This window comes from Bactrocera tryoni, unplaced genomic scaffold (genome assembly GCF_016617805.1).
Source record: "Bactrocera tryoni isolate S06 unplaced genomic scaffold, CSIRO_BtryS06_freeze2 scaffold_926, whole genome shotgun sequence".
NCBI lineage: Eukaryota > Metazoa > Arthropoda > Insecta > Diptera > Tephritidae > Bactrocera > Bactrocera tryoni.
The window spans coordinates 182,321-198,857 of NW_024396573.1; the positions used below are offsets into that span (position 1 = coordinate 182,321).

Consider the following 16,537-nt stretch of genomic DNA (forward strand, 5'->3'; position numbering starts at 1 on the left):
CCGAACCAACACCACCCTAAGCCAAGGTGTCGAGGTACCTGTGCCGAGGGCTGAATGGTCAGCGGGGGGTAATAAATAGGTGATCGCGAACGGTCCCCTCCGATGCCCGGGCGAGGTCGGAGGTATAAAAGCCTTCTCTCCGTAAACCGGCTCTGCGGACGAGTGACCAACCCTTTCCGGATTACTCGTGGGACCAAATATGAACGGAAACAATAACTCAACAACAACAACAACATCAACTACAACAACCAAATTGACGACAACAGCAACGACTAAGGACATGAACTATAGGAATCCTATTACGGAATCCGAAGAAGACGAACTACTTGCCTCCAGCCAGGAGACGAGTAAGAGTACTACCGGACATACCAACCAAAGTATACCGGTAGATACACTGCTGTATCCCCAGATATAAGGGAGGAAGCGTCCACCTCCAAGGCTGCCATGAGCACCAACCAAAGTGCACTAGCGGCTAAAGGAGAGAACAGAAAGAAGCGCAAGAAATCCCAGAATCAGCTGAGGAAAAACAGGTACCAGAGGGCAGTCTTCATACTAGGGAAGATAGCCAAAGACCAGGCAGCCGGTACCCCAGTTGATGAGGCTGAAATAATGCGCCTCAAATCTATCGTAGAGAAATATGAAGGCTACCTGAAAAGGAAGCAATCACAACCTCAAGAAGAGAGCAAGCGAGAGAGCACTTCTCAGAAGATAAATCGCTCCATCACAGAAGTACCCGGAACTCAGCCCAAAAAACCGAGGCGGAGCGAAGGTGAACACAGCAGCACAACAACGACAAGGCATTTCTGCGATGTTGCCAGAGATAGCCTGCAGGTGGCCATCATAGACGGAAATTCCTCCTCTCCGAGCACAATACAGGAGAGATGGGTGGAGATCGACGTCAGATTGTCGAGTATGGTGCTAAGCTATGTACTCGACAATCCTGCGGGTCCTCACCCGGAGTTTGACTCCTCTGAAACCCTCAGGGGCTGCAGGGTCATCAAGTGCGCGGACCAGGCCTCGCTGGATTTCCTGACGGGTAGTGTTGCTAAAATTAGCAACGCCTTTGTAGGCCTCCGATTGAGGCTTATACCCGCCAAGGACATTCAGAAGAGACCTCGTGCTCGCATTTAGTTACCCCCTCTAGAGAAGCCAGGCGAAAAACTCCTTCCGTGCATTAAGCTGCAGAACAAATCTATACCTAGTATAGATGAGTGGCAGCTAATCAAGGAGGAAAACCCGAATAAAGCAAGCAAGCCAACACTAGTGGCCATTTGTGATGAGTCCATTGAGGCTCTGAAGAAAACTGACTACAAAATCAGCTTCGGAATCCGCAAGGCCAGACTAAAAATCTTCCAAGGCGACAAAGCGGCTGACGAAGACGACACGGAAGAGGTCGACGACGCCAGCCAGTTGCTAAAGAATGTGGGCATCGAAGAAACCCGAGATGCCCAATAACATAAGATGCGTACAGATAAACCTGCAGCACTCGAAAAGTGTTACAGCGAATCTGACAACCCTCGTGAGCGAGGGGGGCATCGACATCAGCCTAGTACAGGAGCCCTGGGTCAATGATGATTCCATTAAAGGGCTCAACAGCAGCAACCATAAGCTGTTTTACACACGGAATAGAGGTAAGCCTAGGGTATGCATTCTTATCAATAGAAGTATAAATGCATTTCTTTGTCCTAATTAAAGCGCAGCAGATATCACAGTGGTAAAGGTGGAACAGAAAGAAAAGCCCTTCTTCTTGGTCTCGGCCTACTTGGCCCATGACGAAGACATACCACCGGCCCCGCTCACCAGACTAGTAGAGGAGAACAGGAAGGAGGATGTCGTAATAGGGTGTGATGCAAACGCAAGGCACACCGTATGGGGTAGCTCCAGTATAAACACCAGAGGTGAGTCACTCTTGCAGTATATTTTTAATAGTAATCTAAGTATTTGTAACAAGGGCGATAAGCCAACTTTTATTTTCCCAAGCTCGGATAGGTTTCCGGGGTGGGAGGAAGTGCTTGACCTCACGCTATCAACAGACACAGACAGTTTCGTTGTGGATAACTGGAGAGTATCCTATGAGCCTTCCATGTCGGATCACTCCTGGATACTCTTCAGCATCCGCGAGAAGTACAGTGCGCCTCTCACTTACCGGAACCCTAGAAGAACGGCATGGGGAAAATATACCAGTATAGCAACAAAATGCCTTGAAAAGGTAGGCAATAAGAGTATCAGAAATCCTGAGGAATTAGATTCAGAAGTAGAGAAGTTGTAAAAAATAAAAAAACCACAACTTTTAATAAATCTACTCCGCTAACAGTTTTGAAAAAGAGAAAGTCTCTTCCTTGGTGGAACAGTGAACTCAAGAATTTGAGAACACAACTAAGGAAAGCTTTCAATGAGAGTTTTAGAACCAAAATCTGGCAACCATATAAAGACATTATGAAAGAATACAAAAAAGCAGTCAGGAAAGCTAAAAGCGACTCTTGGAGATCTTTCTGCACATCGATATAAAGTTGCAGAGAAACCGCAATGCTGAGTAAAATGCTATCCAAAGATCACACTAATACTGCCTACATTGGGGCGGAAGGATATGATTGGACCTCCTCTGCAAAAGAATCTCTGGGGGTATTTATTAAAACGCACTTCCCGGGAGTCAGCAAACGCCTTTAACGAGGGTTCAACCAAAACCACTGGTAAACGCAGCTAATTACCGAGGCCAGATAGTAGACAAAAGCAAAATCAAATATACCATAAATAGTTTCTCACCATTTAAAGCGGCAGGTCCAGACGGGATTATGCCCATAATGCTGCAAAAGCTGGTAGAACCAATGGTTCAAGGGCTTGAAGATATATACAAAGCTAGCATTCAACTATCTTACGTTCAAATAAGTTGGAAAAGAATTAAAGTAGTGTTCCTTCCAAAACCAGGCAGAAGAACACACGATAATACCAAGGATTTTAGACCTATAAGCCTCACTTCCTTTATGTTGAAGGTACTAGAAAAGCTAATAGATTTACACGTAAAAACAATAATGGCGGAGAAGTTACCGAAGTCCCAACATGCGTACATAAAGGGCCGATCAACCGAAACTGCCCTTCACGAGGTGATAATTGTAATTGAAATATCACTACACCATAAACAATACACCATGGCTGCTTTTCTAGACATAGAGGGCGCCTTTGATAACATAGAAGTAAATGCTATAATTGATTCTCTGGCACATGGTGGCATAGATGACACTGTGTGCAGATGGATACTATCGATGCTTGAGAAAAGGAAGATTATAGCATCAAACGACGCTGCAACACAAACAAGTTATGTGAGTAGAGGGACGCCTCTCCCCGTTTCAATGGGTTGTAGCGCTGAACGAAATACTACTACAATTAAACGGTGGAGGAGTGAAAGCAGTAGCATATGCAGACGATATTGTGTAGTTGGTATCAGGCATGTTTCCTTCAACCGTCAGCGAGATTATGGAAAGAGCACTTCGTAGGTTAAACCTATGAGCTAAAAACAATGGTCTAGGAGTTAACCCGAACAAAACAGAACTGATGCTATTAACAAGCAGAACCAAAATACCTCAGTTTCAACTTTCGGTACTAAACGGTACAACACTCACTCTATCCCCCACAGCTAAATACTTGGGGGGTGGAGATTGAACCCAAACTGTCCTGGAAAATAAATATAGAAAAAAGAATAAACAAAGCATACATGGCCAAGTATAATCATGTGGATGTATACGGCTGTCATAAGACCTATACTTACATATGGAGCTCTGGTATGAGCAGCATGTGCGGGTGTTACGGGTGCAATCAGGTCAAGTCCGACTGATGCGCTCAATGTGATCCTGCATCAACTACCAATGGACATTTTTATTCACAAAACAGCAGCTATTGTGGCGATAAGAATAAAAGAATTGGGAGGTTGGAATCAGCACAACTACGGACATAGTGTAATTCTAAACAAGTTCACCATTAACAAATCAGACTACATTCTCCCAAAGCTGGATTTCAATAGACACTTCCAGGTGAGGATACCATCTAGACGAGAATGGAGAAAAGGTTCAATAGTAAAGGATGATACCACCTCAGTCTATACCGACGGATCCAAAATGGACTGCGGAGTAGGCACGGGGGTATTCTCCGCTGATCTAGGCGTATCTCTCTCTATACGTCTACCGAACTCGGCTAGCATCTTCCAAGCAGAAGTACAAGGCATAGAAAAAGCCTGCGAAGTTCTATTAGAAAACCACGGGAATATATATAAAGCAACTATATTTACGGACAGCCAGGCGGCCCTCCTGGCATTGTCTTCACCTATGACAAATTCCAGTATAGTTCTCAACTGCAAGAGAGCACTAAGCTCAATAAAAGACAAGCTCCAACTAAACTTGATCTGGGCAGATACAGGAGGTTCTACGAATAGTGGTTCAAAATGGCACATCAAGTGCTAGCTGAGCCCGATAGGGCTGCACTCCTACCTACCTACCTACCCATTTCAAACTGCACGTTTCTTTCGAAGACTTCTGGCGCGAAGTGCACTTCACAAATGCATGCATTTTTAACATTAATTTTGTCCGTACGACGACAAAAATTAATCCATTGTTTTACTACGGCTTTATCCTTAGGGAAATGAAAAAATCTTCACTTCGTAACACTATTTTTACCATTGTTATTATAACAACCGAACACTCCGCAACGCATTTTAAAAATTTAGAATTTCACAATCAATACAACACTTGAAAATGCAATTCGAATACACATTCAAAAGCGCAGGCGAATAATAAGCCAACCGTGACGTCAGCGAGAACAGCTGACTGAAAGCAAACATTCGCATTGCGTAATCTCTTTCTCTATCATTCTTCGTCAAAAAACATAATTACCAATAAAAATAAAAATGTATGTTGACTTTGTTTCATAATCTTTACGAAATTTATGTAAAATTGATTTATTTTTTACCTTTTTGTCTTTGAGTTCCGTACAAAATATAAAAAAAAACGGCAATCGATTAATGTCTATGATGATGCGAGCGTTGTTTTTCAGTGTCTGGAAGCATTTGCACTAAAATCAGATCTAGTTTAAACGATGAAACTTGTATTGCTTGGATGCGCTTGTATTTTTAAAATACTATTTAAAATTAGTTCCTACAGAAATCGATCTGTGATTTTTATTATTTGTTTTTTGACAAAATAATATATATATAATACCAAATACATAGGTATATTTTTAATTTAATTCATGTAACTGATTCGAAATAAAAAGTGAATTATATATTTTTTTCAATTTATAAGAAATAATAATTATTATTAAATAATAATTTTTTTATTATAAAGAACCCAAAAACAAGAACATGGGCATACTTAATTGAATCTATGTAATTTATTTATATTGAAAATATTTTTATTTTAATACATATTCGTAAATAAGAGGACATTATAAACAAATACATAAAAAATTAAGTTTTTTATTTATGCTTCTTTTTAACTGTGGTAAGTTAATAAATGTTCACCACAGAAAAATGTTACGAACAAATATGCAACTATGCCGAATAGTGGGGTCCAGAGTATGCTCATTCACAGCCAAATTTATATTTTTGCAAGGCAATTTGCTTGAGTTTATTTAGTTATTTTGTTAATCTGGAAGCTGTATAAATTATATAAACCTATGAGAATAATTTTAAAATAACGAAGCTCAAGATATCGACCACGGTACAATGTACGAGTGTTTGCAAAACTTTCCTTGTGATTATAAATAACAGATCGACTCGGATTTTATTCCAATAGAAGTACGAAATAACTAAACATGGCCTCGTTAATATTGCTGCGTAATGGGTCAGGTGCTGTTCCAATTTTATGATTTAAGAGATGAAAAAGCGATACGCGATGCAGTGAAGTACTCAAGTGTAGTTATCAAATTAGTTGGTCGTGAATTTGAGACAAAACTTTAAATTCAATAACGTGCACGTGAAAGGTGCACGTCGCATTGCGAGGTCAGCTAAAATTAAACTTTATTTCAAAATATTTACCATGTATTTTTTAATATTTTTTATAGAATCAGCAAAGAAGGTGGTGTAGAACGTTTGACACATTTGTCTGCTTTAAACGCTAGTCCCGAGCTTTATGCTTGAGGGTGGCAGCAACTTTTTGAACAGTAAATACTACGGTGAGTGTGCTGTTCGCGATGAATTCCTAGAGGCCAGTTAATATCTATAGTTCGGAAGATCGTTTCCTACGATACTACGCCCATATTTGGCGTCGCCAGTTCCATGACATGTCCCTCTGCTTTGCGGGCAAACGTACTGTGAAACAACCGGTTTTTGTGTCGGATGTTGCACAAGCTATTGTCAATTACGCTAAGGATGCCGATACTACTGGTCAGGTTTATCAAGCTGTTGGGTACCTTTTGAGCAAAATTGAATTTACATACTTTCTAATATGCTAAACATTCAACACCCACCTTGCAGACCAAAACGTTACCAGTTGAGCGATTTAATTGCCTGGTTCCATCGTGTTATATGTAAAGACGAAAAATGGTGGGGATACCGTTTATGACTTGCGATGCTACCTTCCTATTGAAAGCCAAGTTCACTGAGCTTAACTGTCCTGGACAACCTATTGGTGAGCTACTTAAGGAACGTATCGATAGCGAATGTAATACCGATGTCGTTTTCTCCGACATACCGTGCTTTGGGAATTTGGTGCACAATTGACCTCCATGGCAATATTATGATACCGAATTGGGAGAGTGGGAAGAACCAGCTCCACCAAAACCAATAGAACATCGGGTAGAACTACGTTTGTTTGCATAAAACTAATATAATGGCAACAGCAGCTAAGCAAATAAAGAACAACACTCATAAGCTAAAAGTTGGTCGCGTTGGTTGCCAAGCAGCGATTTGAAAAAGAAACATTTGCATCTACGCGAATTACAATTCGTCTTTACATCTAGTGAATTATGGTCGATTATGAAAGGTGTGGAAGTTGATAATTAAACTTTAAAAAACAAATAAATGTAATTTGGTTAATAATAACCGCTATTAAAAATTAAGGAATTAGAGTTGTATTTTTATTTGGGCCAAATAAGTTATTATCGATTAAGATAACGTCCGTCCGTTTGAATATTTTCAAATATCATATCAGTATTGCTATTGAGCATGCTAAAATAGTCAACGATGTCAAAATCGTGCTTGGCGACCTTAACGCCAGGGTGGGCAAAGAAGGTATCTTTGGCACTACGGTCGGTAAATTCAGCCTCCAAGACGAAACATTCCCAAATGGGTTGAGGCTGATTGGCTTCGCCGGGGCCCGAAATATGGTTATCTGTAGTACTAGATTCCAGCATAAGAAGATTCACCAAGCTACCTGGCTGTCTCCGGATCGAAAAACTACCAACCAGATCGATCATGTTGTGATAGACGGAAGACACGTCTCCAGTGTTTTAGATATGCGTGCGCTCCGAGGTCCTAACATCGACTCGGACCACTATCTTGTTGCAGCCAAGATTCGCACCCGCCTCTGTGCAGCAAAAAACGCACGCCACAACAGAACAACAGACAGCTGAACGATTTTCTACTCGGCTTGCACTCCTGCTCTCTGAGAGCACTCGTCAACAACACGGTATAAGGGAACTGTGGGACGGCATTTCAAACTCCTTACGTACAGCTGCAACCGAAACCATTGGTTTTCGGAAAGTGTAAAAGAACAGCTGGTGCGACGAGGAGTGCCGTGTCGCAGCGGAGAGAAAACAGACTGCCTACCTCGCAACGTTACGATCGACCACTACACGTGCGGGATGAGATAGATACCGAGAGTTGAAGAGGGAAGCGAGACGCATTTGTAGACAGAAGAAGAAAGAGGCCGAAATGCGTGAGTACGAAGAGCTTGATAAGCTGGCCGACAGGGGTAATGCTCGAAAATTCTACGAAAAAATGCGGCGGCTTACAGAAGGTTTCAAGACCGGAGCATACTCTTGTAGAACCCCCAAAGGTGATCTAGTCACTGATGCCCAGAGCATACTTAAGTTATGGAGGGAACACTTCTCCAGCCTGCTGATTGGCAGTGAACGCGCAACGCCAGGAGAAGGTGAACCCGATTCCCCAATCGATGACGATGGAGCAGACGTTCCATTACCCGACCATGAAGAAGTTCGAATAGCAATTACCCGCCTGAAGAACAACAAAGCGGCATGGGCCGATGGATTGCCGGCCGAGCTATTCAAACACGGCGGCGAAGAACTGATAAGGAGCATGCATCAGTTTCTTTGTTAACTTTGGTCGGAGGAAAGCATGCCCTACGATTGGAATTTAAGTGTGCTATGCCCAATCCATAAAAAAGGAGACTCCACAATCTGCGCCAACTACCGTGGGATTAGCCTCCTCAACATCGCATATAAGGTTCTATCGAGCGTATTGTGTGAAAGATTAAAGCCCACCGTCAACAAACTGATTGGACCTTATCAGTGTGGCTTCAGACCTGGAAAATCAACAACCGACCAGATATTCACCATGCGCCAAATCTTGGAAAAAGACCCGTGAAAGAAGAATCGACACACACCACCTCTTCGTCGATTTCAAAGCTGCTTTCGACAGCACGAAAAGGAGCTGCCTTTATGCCGCGATGTCTGAATTTGGTATCCCAGCAAAACTGATACGGCTGTGTAAGCTGACGTTGAGCAACACCAAAAGCTCCGTCAGAATCGGGAAGGACCTCTCCGAGCCGTTCGATACCAAACGAGGTTTCAGACAAGGTGACTCCATATCGTGCGACTTCTTCAACCTGCTTCTGGAGAAAATAGTTTGAGCTGCAGAACTAAATATAGAAGTCACCATCTTCTATAAGAGTGTACAGCTGCTGGCGTATGCCGATGATATTGATATCATCGGCCTCAACACCCGCGCAGTTAGTTATGCTTTCTCCAGGTTGGACAAGGAAGCACAGAAAATGGGTCTGGCAGTGAACGAGGGCAAAACGAAATATCTCCTGTCATCAAACAAACAGTCGTCGCACTCGCGACTTGGCTCTCACGTCACTGTTGACAGTCATAACTTTGAAGTTGTAGATAATTTCGTCTATTTAGGAACCAGCATTAACACCACCAACAATGTCAGCTTGGAAATCCAACGCAGGATTGCTCTTGCCAACAGGTGTTACTTCGGACTGAGTATTCAATTGAAAAGTAAAGTCCTCTCTTGACGAACAGAAGTTAAACTCTATAAGTCGCTCATAATTCCCGTCCTGCTATATGGTGCAGAGGCTTGGGCGATGACAACAACCGATGAGTCGACGTTACGAGTTTTCGAGAGAAAAATTCTGCGAAAGATTTATGGTCCTTTGCTCATTGGCCACGGCGAATATCGCATTCGATGGAACGATGAGCTGTACGAGATATACGACGACATTGACATAGTTCAGCGAATTAAAAGACAGCGGATACGCTGGCTAGGTCATTTTGTCCGGATGGACAAAAACACTCCAGCTCTGAAAGTATGCAACGCATTACCCGCCGGGGGAAGCAGAGGAAGGCCTCCACTCCGTTGGAAAGACCAAGTGGAGAAGGACCTGGCTTCGCTAGGAATATCCAATTGGCGCCACGTAGCGAAAAGAAGAAACGACTGGCGCGCTGTTGTTAACTCGGCTATAATCGCGAAAGCGGTGTCTACTCCAATTAAGAAGATAAGCAAAATTGAAAGTTTATAAATGTATAAATATAGTACTGTACATTTATAATTTAATATTTTCGCAACCCGTTTTAACCTCTCGCCACTCTAGTGTTAATAATCACGCAAATATAAATTGTAATTCTGAGCTAGATAACGGAATCATAAATTTGACAAACACAATTCAATATGCAACCGTTAGTAGTACACCAATGAAAATAAACGTTACATCAGGTCATAAGTATACCAAAGAAAATAAATAAATGGTAGCAGAAAAACGTCGATTATATATCGGGTGATTTTTTTGAGGTTAGGATTTTCATGCATTAGTATTTGACAGATCACGTGGGATTTCAGACATGGTGTCAAAGAGAAAGATGCTCAGTATGCTTTGACATTTCATCATGAATAGACTTACTAACGAGCAACGCTTGCAAATCATTGAATTTTATTACCAAAAACAGTGTTCGGTTCGAAATGTGTTTCGCGCTTTACGTCCGATTTATGGTCTACATAATCGACCAAGTGAGCAAACAATTAATGCGATTGTGACCAAGTTTCGCACTCAGTTTACTTTATTGGACATTAAACCAACCACACGAATGCGTACAGTGCGTACAGAAGAGAATATTGCGTCTGTTTCTGAGAGTGTGGCTGAAGACCGTGAAATGTCGATTCGTCGCCGTTCGCAGCAATTGGGTTTGTGTTATTCGACCACATGGAAGATTTTACGCAAAGATCTTGGTGTAAAACCGTATAAAATACAGCTCGTGCAAGAACTGAAGCCGAACGATCTGCCACAACGTCGAATTTTCAGTGAATGGGCCCTAGAAAAGTTGGCAGAAAATCCGCTTTTTTATCGACAAATTTTGTTCAGCGATGAGGCTCATTTCTGGTTGAATGGCTACGTAAAGAAGCAAAATTGCCGCATTTGGGGTGAAGAGCAACCAGAAGCCGTTCAAGAACTGCCCATGCATCCCGAAAAATGCACTGTTTGGTGTGGTTTGTACGCTGGTGGAATCATTGGACCGTATTTTTTCAAAGATGCTGTTGGACGTAACGTTACGGTGAATGGCGATCGCTATCGTTCGATGCTAACAAACTTTTTGTTGCCAAAAATGGAAGAACTGAACTTTGTTGACATGTGGTTTCAACAAGATGGCGCTACATGCCACACAGCTCGCGATTCTATGGCCATTTTGAGGGAAAACTTCGGAGAACAATTCATCTCAAGAAATGGACCCGTAAGTTGGCCACCAAGATCATGCGATTTAACGCCTTTAGACTATTTTTTGTGGGGCTACGTCAAGTCTAAAGTCTACAGAAATAAGCCAGCAACTATTCCAGCTTTGGAAGACAACATTTCCGAAGAAATTCGGGCTATTCCGGCCGAAATGCTCGAAAAAGTTGCCCAAAATTGGACTTTCCGAATGGACCACCTAAGACGCAGCCGCGGTCAACATTTAAATGAAATGATCTTCAAAAAGTAAATGTCATGAACCAATCTAACGTTTCAAATAAAGAACCGATGAGATTTTGCAAATTTTATGCGTTTTTTTTTTTAAAAAAGTTATCAAGCTCTTAAAAAATCACCCGATATAAGATAAAGTCATTTAAAAATATAACTCTCAGCAATTATCTGAAAAGGTTATCTAATGACCATAAGAATGATTATTCACTTTGGAAGTTTCCAATTTTGTTTTTTTCGACCCGTAACTCAGCATCATCCCATTAGAAAAGCTGATTAGACATGGGCCAAGAGAAATACTGAGAAAGCAAATGTTTTTTCGGAATACCTTGAAGGTGTCTTTAAACCATATGACACATCCAGTGCAGCAGAAATGGAACCTCATTCTTACGAGAATTACACCGAAATTCCTCTAATTCCTAACGATGAGGTATGTGCAGAAATAAAAATACTGAAGTCTAAACAATCACCCGGGTTTGACCTTATTATCAGCGAAATACTAAAACAGCTTCCTCAAAACGTTATAAGTAAAATTAGTGCCATAATGAACGCTACTATTAGTACATATATAATACGTATCTATTTATTGGAAAACTGCAGAGGTGATTATGTTCAATAAACCTGATAAGCCAGCGCATGACATTACTTCGTATCGGCCCATATCTCTCCTGCCAATACTTTAAAGCTTTTGGAAAAACTGCTTACTCTGAGTCTTAACAACATAATTGAAGAGAATAATCTGATACCGATGCATCAGTTTGGCTTTCGCAAAAATCTCTCCACTATTGACCAAGTACAAAGAATAACACGAGTCATTGAAAATGCCTTTGAAGAAAAAAAGTCTGCTCGGCCGATTTCCTCGACGTTTCTTAGGCCCTTGATAAAGTTTGCGATGGTGGGCCCCTAAACAAAATTAAGATGCTTCTACCAAAAAAAATATTACAATATTTTAAAATCATACCTTTCGGACCGTGTTTTTTTTCGAATTGAACATGGAGATATGTACTCTGATTTAAAGGAAATAAAAGCTTGTGTTCTTCAGGGTAGTGTGTTAGGACCCATCCTTTACTTACTCTTTACATGCGATCTACCACACGATGACAATTGTATTACAGCAACATTTGCAGATGATACTGCGCTTTTGTCTGTCGGCAAAACACAAACTGCATCAATTACAAGATTGCAAGAACATATAAACAAAATATTTGAATGGATAGCTAAAGGGCGAATAAAAATAAACGAAACTAAATCAGTTCCCATTGATTTCACTAGATGTATACCTCTGTACTTAAACCGTGTGCAAATACTATATCACAATACTGCGAAATACTTGGAAATATAACTTAGAAACAAGAATTAGAAATACAATTCAGAATCATGTATTGGCTACTGAGTAGAAACTGTGCTCTATCCTCATATAACAAAATTCTTGTCTACAAGCAGGTGTTCAGACTAGTTTGGACTTATGGGTTACAACTTTGGGGCTGCTCAAGCCCTGGCACTGTTGTACAAATCTAACGATTCCAAAACAAAGTTTTAAGATGCGCCGTCAATGCGCCTTGGTATGTTCGCAGTCACGAGCTTGAACGCGATCTCAGAATTGAGTCAGTTGCCGCATCATTCAACAAGTATGCAAAGTCTCATATGGAAAGACTTTCTGACCGTGTGAACAATGAAGCTAGGGCTCTTGCCGTTCAAAGTAATTGGAAAGAAAGGCTAAAACGCAAAAAGCCGTATTACCTTATACGGTAGCCAGACTCTCTGCAATTTATACATTCGATTGTTTTTGGCAGCTTTGTTCTGCTTTGTCCGATCATTTTGTATACATAAATAAGAAATATACACAAGTACGCGCGAGGTGCACTTTTTGTCGCTGCGCGCCGCTTCAGTTCCTCGTTATGTACATCTATATATATCAGTAATCAGCATTCAATGCACAATTGCGTAAAGCTAACTTCACATGTACGCTTACGCTCTATCGTTTAGTCTTTGTCGAGCCCGAAACTTGTCTCTTTGTTTGTTGAGAGAGCCCATGATATCGTAGTGTTCTTTGGCAGCACTGAGGGCAGTGCTGTCCTTAAACAAGTGGGCTTAATGGTATCCGCGTATGTGGTCGTATTTAAAAAACAGCAAAAGTTTCATTATTAACTGAACGTTTTTTTTGTTTAATAATTATCCCTATTAATAAAAGAGCTGTTGAGGTGAATTTATCACATCACAGAATAAGTCAATGATAATCCTTCATTGCAGCATAGCTCGCTATTTGAAATAAAAACTTGTTCAATTGAAGCAAACTCGATAAAGTATATACATACATCAAGGGCAATATGATTCCTATTCGTTCCGTTCAGGATATGAATTCACCGGCAGCTTTCGGGACGTACGGGTTTGCTGTTTTCAGATATTTAAGGGATCGTCTCAGTGTGAAATTTTCGAGTAGGGCTAAGTTCGGGTGTCACCGAACATTTTATACTCTCGCACGATAAAATGATAATCGAGATTTTATTATCCGTCATTTACATATTTTTCAAATACCGTATTTGTGTAAAGTTTTATTCCGCTATCATCATTGGTTCCTAATGTGTATATTATACAGAGAAGGCATCAGATGGAATTCAAAATAGCGTTATATTGAAAAAAGGCGTGGTTCTTAACCGATTTCACCCATATTTTGTACATGTCATCAGGGTGTTAAGAAAATGTTACATACCGAATTTCATTGAAATCGGTCTAGTAGTTCCCGAGATATGGTTTTTGGTCCATAAGTGGGCGAGGCCACGCCCATTTTCAATTTTTAAAAAAAGCCTGGGTGCAGCTTCCTTCTGCAATTTTTTTCGTAAAATTTAGTGTTTCTGACGTTTTTTGTTAGTCGGTTAACGCACTTTTAGTGATTTTCAACATAACCTTTGTATGGGAGGTGGGCGTGATTATTATCCGATTTCTTCCATTTTTGAAATTTATATGGAAATACCTGAAGAAAACGACTCTGTAGACTTTGGTTGACATAGCTATAGTATTTTCCGAGATATGTACAAAAAAATTAGTAGGGGGCGGGGCCACGCCCACTTTTCCAAAACAATTGCGTCCAAATATGCCCCTCCCTAATGCGATCCTTTGTGCCAAATTTCACTTTAATATCTTTATTTATGGCTTGGTTATGACACTTTATAGGTTTTCGGTTTCCGCCATTTTGTGGGCGTGGCAGTGGGCCGATTTTGCCCATCTTCGAACTTAACCTTCTTATGGAGCCAAGGAATACGTGTACCATGTTTCATCATGATATCTCAATTTTTACTCAAGTTACAGCTTGCACGGACGGACGGACAGACGGACGGACGGACAGACAGACATCCGGATTTCGACTCTACTCGTCGCTCTGATCACTTTGGTATATATAACCCTATATCTGACTCTTTTAGTTTTAGGACTTACAAACAACCGTTATGTGAACAAAACTATAATACTCTCGTTAGCAACATTGTTGCGAGAGTATAAAAAATGGAATGGAATGCAAACGGAAGGTCAAAGATTTCTAGCAGTGGAGATTACAACGCAAAACACACGTACTGGGTCTCGTCTTTTTTATCCGTAAGGACGGCAGCTGTACTATACTATTATGAATAAGAGCATCAATATTGATTGCAAAATAAATACAGGAAGGGACATTGATAAAAGTATAAGGTATAATAACTAATGCAGCTGTATTGACAACCCCAACAACAACAACAACAAGAAACAATAAACCAGTTGGTTTTAGAAAAATAACTAATAATGAAATAGACATTGAAAACTTTGTAAAGAAACTGTGTCGAAATTCTAGCAAAGCAAAACTCCCTTTGGAAAGCCCAAAAGTCCTTTAAGCCACCAGTAGATTCCAACATGCCGCTAAGACAGTTGAATGGTAATTGGGCACGTAGTGATAAGGAAAAGGTAATTGCTTTGCAAATCACCTAAAAAAGGTATTTAAACCTAATTGCCCAAATAACATCTTTAAGTTGCCAACTTTGCCCAATACTGCTGACTAGTCACTTGTGTCTATTAGGACTTCTACTTTTGATGTTACTAGAATTATAAAAGGGTTAAATCCGAAAAAAGGCATTAAACAATGTCCTAGTACCCCAAGCGAATGAAGTAACTTATCTTGGGATTCCCCTGGATCGAAGGCTCACGTGGTGAAAACATGTAGCAAGCAAAATAACTTGCATGAAGTTAAGAACATTAAATTTGAATTGGCTTTCAAACAAAAATTCTAAACTTAGTCTAGACATCAAAGTCCCGTTATGCAATGCAAACATAAAACCGAATTGGAAGTATGGCCTTCAACTGTGGAGTACGACCTGTACAACCAACATTGATACAAATATAATACAAAGGTTCCAATCCAAAATGCTTAGAACAATCACTCAAGAAGTTATCTACCAGCCTACTAGAGAGCAATGTTTTACCAAAAAAGCTCAACCACATTCTTGAGCCTCTTTAGATTTAAATATATTTAAGAATTGAATACTTATAGTTAGGCTTTACCAAGCAGATCCACTTTATTCGCCATTTGATTACTTCCCTATGCATGTCGCTCTCATATTTGCATACAATATTGTAATAGTATTATGCTGAAGAATTGGAACTAAAAATATTAACATCCGTTTAATCTCAAAAAAACTTCTCAGTATTATTCTCAGATACTCCGAAAAGTAATAGAGGCGTAACGCAGAGGAAAAAACAAACGCCTTAAGTGAGAAGTTCCGCACCTTATTTATTATTAAATCACAGAGTTTTTTGTTTTGCTTACGAATGTCTTCAATTTTTGTTTTTTTTTCTTATTGTATGATTCTTTATTTTATAAATATAACTCATATGTAATTGACAAGAAAATGATAGAATCATGATCAGGGAATGTCCAACGATAATCTAATTGCCTGAAATAATAGTAATTTTGATACACTCATTTGCACGCACATATATTCAGTCCGGCATAGACCCGTTCGTTCGACTTCTGCCAGCAGATTGATTACACTGGTCTACATCAAAATTGCCTTCTACGTGAAAATATACTATATTGATTGTATTTCACTCGTTGAACATAAATATACAAGTTAAAATTCATAATTAGCTCTTATTGTGCATTTATGCCTTATAAATATAATAGAGGGTAGCGCGACAGATTTATCACATTAACGATGATAACTCAAAATATTTAGTGATTACCCGCGGAAATTTTATTATTTCACATTTGTTTGTTGTGTTTAACGTTGACTGTGTTTTGTTTAACAGTTAAAACGTGAAATTGTTACCGTTTTTTTGTCATTTTTAGTGAAAAATCTACAGTTTTCGTTATGTCGCGTAAATGTGTTAATAGTGCAGACAATTTTTGCTACATTTGTGGTAAGTGACCCTTATGCTCAATAACACAACGTTTA

General features: G+C 40.2%; 1 pseudogene; it reads left to right on the forward strand.

Moving 5' to 3' along the window:
• The first annotated feature begins 5,824 nt into the window (after nt 1–5,824).
• On the forward strand, nt 5,825–6,438 carry LOC120782086 (annotated as a pseudogene).
• Nucleotides 6,439–16,537: the final 10,099 nt, after the last annotated feature.